This window comes from Octodon degus, unplaced genomic scaffold, assembly GCF_000260255.1.
Source record: "Octodon degus isolate 3935 unplaced genomic scaffold, OctDeg1.0 scaffold00222, whole genome shotgun sequence".
Classification (NCBI taxonomy): Eukaryota; Metazoa; Chordata; class Mammalia; order Rodentia; family Octodontidae; genus Octodon; species Octodon degus.
In genome coordinates this window covers 2,416,631-2,423,188 of record NW_004524798.1, presented here as the reverse complement: position 1 = coordinate 2,423,188, position 6,558 = coordinate 2,416,631, and positions in this window count along the sequence as shown.

Genomic DNA, 6,558 nt, shown 5'->3' with positions numbered 1-6,558 from the left:
TCAACTGTTCCTGGCATGCTCGATAATTGCAAATATTCTTTGATATGGCTCTAAGACACAGTGGAGGCCAATGTACAGAACACTCTTCAGAGGGCTAAGCTAGTCATTCCATAGATAGAACACTGAGATTAAGAGGGGACCTAGTTTGAGAAAGTTAATTGCAGAACCAAGATCCCACTGAGGTACTCTGACACCTAGCTCTGTGCCACCCCTTTGGTCAATGTTCAGAACAAAGAATTGTGGTTTGGCAGAGTGGGAGAAGATGCTGTCTGAAGGTGCCCAAACCAGCAATTCCCTTGCTCCCAGTACCCATGATAATCCTGGAGACTTGAGTGATTTGTATAAAGAAATACAAGATAAATTGTATACAAGGTCCTGTCCTAGTGGCCACTGGTGAGGCTCTTTGATTCTGCCTGCTTTCTGACAACAAGTATTGCTGTTTCACTAAGTGGCTAATAATGTTTGTAGAAGGGAGGGGAGTTGACAGAAAGGCTGTGGTTGGTGTTGTGAATCTTTCACAGTGGTGTCTGAGGAGCTTACTTAGCCCCAAAAGAGAAGGGTCAGAAGAGAGCTTCATTCAGAAACTCATTCAAGAAGCACTTAGGAAATAGCTCTTTCACTGAGATGATTGATGGGGTAGGATTTGAGGGCCTAAAAAGAACTGCACTCCCAAGCAGCTTGGGGAAATGAGGAAAAACCATCAATGCAGTGTGATAGGGAGCACACTGGAGGACTGTGGGAATGCAGTGTGACAGGGAGCACACTGGAGGACTGTGGGAATGCAGTGTGACAGGGAGCACACTGGAGGACTGTGGGAATGTAGTGTGATAGGGAGCACACTGGAGGACTGTGGGAATGTAAGGTGATAGGGAGCATAATGGAGAACTGTGGAATGAGGATAGAGGGAGATAAAAAAGCAATGACTTTGTCTGTACTGGGAACTGGTGAGAAAGCATCTCAGAGCCAGATGGGCTGAGCCAATATCTGTAGCATGGAACAGGACTTTGCCAGAGCACTGAGTATAGAAACCCACTTCAGGCAGTGGAAACCAAAGGAATGGAGGACATGAGTGCTGAGGGTGAGGAGAGCACTGCCTGCACAGGCTCAGGGGGCTGGTGGTGCACAAGGGGAAGGAAGGGGTGAGTCTAGTGCAGGAAGATGCACGCTGGACAGTGCGAGTGGGCTGCCTTGACATGTAACTGTCCCTTCACCTTTTCCCTCATTCCCTCCTTTCTTCTATTCATTCTCTGTCTCTGTCATTCCGTCCTTCCTTCTGGGGTTTTGTTTTATCTTCTCAGTTAATTTACATTTTAAAAATGTTTACGTATGTGAGTGTGTATGAGAAAGGGAGAGGATTTTTTTTTTTTTATTTTTTATTTTTTTTTGGTGGCTCATGCCGCCTGCAGGGCAGGTCTGGTAAGGCAGGTAGGTGGAGCTGGGGATTGAACCGCAGTATCCTGTGCCTGACTGTGTTTGTATGAGCAGGCGCTTAAACGACTGAGCTAACCGACAGGGCCCCGAAAAAGAGAAACGGAGATAAACTTCGTGTGTGTGTGTATGTGTGTGTGTGTGTGTGTGTGTGTGTGTGTGTGTGTGTGGCTCAGCCCACCCGGGAGCAGGACTGTTGTGGCATGTGGTGTCGGGCATTGAACCCTGTGCTTGCCTAAGCTTGCCTAAACAAGCACTTTAGACTACTGAGCTATCTCACTGGCCCAGATATAAACTGTTAACAGCATCATAGTGAAGTGAATCAAAACCTGAAACCAGTGGCTCCCAACCAAACGTTTGGGCCACCTGACACAAGGGCCATTTGGGAATTCTGAAGATATTTCTTGGTGAGATAACTAGGGGTGAGAGATAGTACTGCTGTGACTGGCATCTAAGAGTAAAAGTAGAAAAGCACCAATAGATGTTCTACAACCCACATGCAGTCCCTATGACAAGGAGAGGCATGACTCACAAGGCCAGAGTGCTGAGGTTGAGAAACTTGCTCTAGAATTTGATAAAGGTACTATCATCCTCTGACAAGTTAGCCTATACTTGACCTTGAGCTAAGAGCTTTCTAAATATCATTTAATCACCAAAGCAACTCTGCAAAGATGTTAATATTTTCCCCATTTTACAGATGACCTCTGTCATCTTGTTCAGGGTCACAAAACCAACATTCCAACCAGATACGACACCCAAACCTGTGCTCTAAGAAGCTCTGGTCCAACCATCCCTTTTGTACCCTTGTAAATGGCCGCAAATAATATCAACTCCACACTTTCTCAGAGCAGTTATGAGGATAACATTGAGATTAGTTTTGGAAAGCAATTTATGAGTGAAAATACAGTTTATACAACATGTGTACAAAAGTTAAGCCCTGGATCTCAATTCCCCGGACCTAGAAAACCAAGACTTTAGAAACAGAAAAAACTGCAAGTGTCTACTCCACTCTAAGTGCTAGTGTAAGTTTATTTAATTGCCATAAGATGATAATTCTAAGTTAACTAATAGGTTCATTTTCTTGTAGCAGTTTGGGTAGTGTTTTTTATTTCAAATCCCCATTTCCAATTACAGAACTGTCATAATTTAATCACAAGACTTCAGCAGGCATTTTCCTTTTCTGCACTTTGGTTTCCTCATCTTCTCACTTAGGAATAATATTTACTTTTATCCAAAAATTTCATTTTGAGGTCTGTCCAGCCCTACCAACTCCTTCCTTTGTACTTGAAAGGAGAGTAAAGTACAATTCACAGGAGAATACATGAAAATGTACACAATAAGGAAGAAGGGTTCTTTGTGGTTTGGTAGGACAATTATTCTTATTTGGATCCTACTTGAGTGATGGAAGGAAACAATGTCACAGGAATCCACGGGAGAAAGACAAGCTGAGCAATTTGTACCATTGAAAATCACCTTCCCTCTCTGGCTGGCCCCCAAGAGCACGATGTGAAACTTTGATTTTTGTATATGACTCAGGTCCTTCTCTACAAATATAACTAAAATAAAATTCAGGGGCAATATTCTTATCTCTTTAATGCCAGGAATCAAGTACCTGGATTGCTGGATACAACTTGGGAGCCACTGGTTTTCTCTCACCTCAGAAGCCTCGGCAGGGGGTGGCTCAGCTGTCTACAAGAAGCTGCAGCCAGGGTGCTGGCAGGCTGGGACTGTACAATCCAGAGGCTAGAGAGCAGTAACCAGCTCTGAGGTGCTGAGTCCCAGAGATGATTCAGGATGCCTGAGAAGTTAGGACATCAACAGAACCTGGGGAGCCCATCTTAGGCTTGGTGGCTTCAGAGCAGGTCTATCGAAATTCCTTATCCCCCCAAAACAATTAAACTTGTCCATTTTAGCAAGGGGCCAATCATACAGTGAAGTGTGCAGGTCAGGTCTCCTCAGGTGAGATCTGAAGTCAGGGCCATCACTCCTTGCCAATTCCCACTTCCTGCCTCTCATGCCTGGCTCTGTTTTCTCTATAGCAAAGGTCTGCATTATGGAGCTTGCCAGCCTACAGTCAAAAGATTTCATTAGCCAACCCCCAAAGAGCTTACTAATATTACTTCTTATACTCCTGAGCTTGTCACCCCAGTTTGAGTTGTTGTTCCCCTTCACTCAAACACACCTCTGCACTATGCCCACCTATGTTATATTTCTTGTACAAGGCTCACGCCTAGCCACCTTCTCAGGTCCATGTGATGACTTCAACACTTTCCCAAAGGCCTGCTCTGAGGATCAGTTCCTTTACATGGCCTTTGATGGCCTTGTTTCCTACCTGCCCCCACGCATGCTGACAGCCACTGCATTTCCTTGGCACTCTGATGACCAATGGAGTACTGAGTTGTCTTAAATGGCACTGAGGCTTTATTTTCTTCTCCTTTCTCCCTCTGTCCCTTCACTAAATCTTTATTTTTTAATAAACACATATAACACTCCTACTCTGAACAAACACTGCAAAAATTAGATTGGTAAATTTCCCATAATATCCCCATGAGAATGGCACTATTGCTACTCGATCTAATTTAACAAATGAGAAAAGTAAGTCATAACAGAATTAAGTGACTTAGCCAATATAACACAGCTAGCACCAGGCGGAACAGATATTTGAACTCAAATTCTGAAGTTCTAGAAAATGAATAATGCCTAACAATCAAATTTTCCTGGGGGTAAAGTCATATCTCCAAGACATTAGAATTCAGACCAGGGGAAAGTTTATGTGTGTACAAGGAACTATGGGGAACACAAGAAAAATACCACAATGTTGAGATTTTATCTTGCTTTATAAGCTAAACCTGTTTCTCAACATCTTACTGAATTCTCCCAAAAAAGACCTCTCAGAAAAATGGGAGTGGTGTTGTATGCCACTTTCTCCCATGTGGATGGGTTCAGTGGCTCCTGGCTAAGGCCATTAGCCCTTGAGGGCTAAGAACAAGACCTTGAATGACTAACATGTGGTTAGCCATTAACAGGGTGGATAATGCATGGGTTTTAGAGTCTAGATGATCTACATAATAGTCACAGCTCTGTCTAGTGTGTTACTTTGGATAACTTACCGGCAGCTCTTATGTTCTTGATTTATAAAATGGGAATGATTGTTGGAGTCACCATTGTATTAGGATAGATGAGCATGTGCTGAAGTAACAAGCATCTCACAGTTGTCAGCAGCTCAGTATAACAAAGAAGCCATAGTGCTCATTTCAGGCCAGCAGAGGGGACTTGCACTTTGGAGCTACTCGGGGCCATGATGGATGCTCCATCTAGAAAGACCAGGGCTTCTCTACTGCAGCACAATGGACATCTTGAGCCAGGTAATCGCTGTTAGGAGAACTGCCCTGTAAAATAGTAAGTAGCACTTCTGCCCCACTGACTACATGCCAGAGCTTGCTTGCTTTTCTTTCTTTCTTTCTTTCTTTCTTTCTTTCTTTCTTTCTTTCTTTCTTTCTTTCTTTCTTTCTTTTTTTCTTTCTTTCTTTCTTTCTTTCTTTCTTTCTTTCTTTCTTTCTCTTTATGGAACAGTCTTGTGATGCATTTCAGGCTGACTTTGAGCTCACTTTGTAACCCAGGCTGGTCTTGAACTTGCAACAATCCTCCTGCCTCAACCTTGCAAGTGCTGAGATCATAAGTGTACGCCACCATGTCCAGCACCAGAAACATTCTTTCAGCAGATGTGACAACCAGAACTTTCTGCACACGTGGCTCAAGTCAAAACCACCCCTGGTTGAGAATAGCCGAGATATACCTTTGCATAATCAGAACAGCTGAAAATATGTAGGAAAACTTGAACTCAAATACCAGAAGTTAACTGCACTTATAAAATAGTAAGCATGACATAGTCATTTTCCTTCTGTGTAGATGAACTAAAACCAGCCACATAGTCATACCTAACTACAAGGAGGTGGAGGTATAGTATGATCCTATCATAAACTAGGAAGAGAGGGGAGTGGGACTATGTGCAAACAGTCCTAATAAGCGATTATCTGGAATTTTTAATAGGGACTGAAGGTAATAATTCAAGTGAAGTGTTTAACACAATGTCTGGCTAACAAGAGGAGCCCACTACTTGGAGACTGTTGATATTAGAAGAGAGTATAGGCCTACCACCCTGGGAGAATCAAGAGTTGTGGGTTTCACTGACTATACCAACAGTTCCTTTACAAGAATTCAGAATTCCCACCTCACTTGTTCCAGCTTTTCTTTATCTAAAAGCTAGTGGAGGCTGATTAGTTTACAATGCTTGATTGCAACAAAAGATCTTAGTAATAGTACTTTTAGCCAGTTGAAGTTTCCTGTTACTTAAGAAAAACAAAAAAGGAGCCTTAGTGCTCCAGTCTCCATTTAGAAGTCTTCCTCTTGCTCTTCTGTTCTAACCACTGTGGCCTTCCTTCCTTCCTTAAATATTCCCATTCACACCATCTTTGTGCCTCATGGCCTTTGCACAAAATACCCATTCTCTCTCCCTATAGATGGACTAAGGCCAGCCACACGGTCATACCTAACTACAAGTAGGTGGAGGTGCAGTACAATCCAATCATAAATTAAGAAGAGAGGGAACTGGGACTATTTGTCAAAAGCCCTAATAAGCAATTATCTGGGGTTGTTGAGATAACTGAAGGAAATAATCCACAAATTCCTACCCATTCCTTTCCAAACCTGCATACTAGCAAATGCTGATATTCCTGAGATCTTTCCTTCATAACACATCACAAGTCTTTACTTGCAAATTATTGGAAGAATCTTTGTCCCTCCCACTGAATAGCCAATTCAGTCATGACTTGCTATCTTTGACTAGCCTTATAATCCCAGGGCCTACTCCCTGGTATATAACAGATACTCTTTAAGTGCATGTTAATGAAGGAATGAGTGAATGAATGAAGGCCATTTTGAATGAATGAAGGCCGAGAGTGAAGTCAGAGTATACAGTTTGAATGTTTTACTTTACATCATATGTCATGCAGCAAGGTACTGGCTCTATCACACTCCCCTATCACAGGAAGGGGTAGGGAAAAATCTTTGACCCAAATATCAGGCTCCTCACCTCTTGTGGGGACACTCCCAGCAGAAGGCATGCTACCT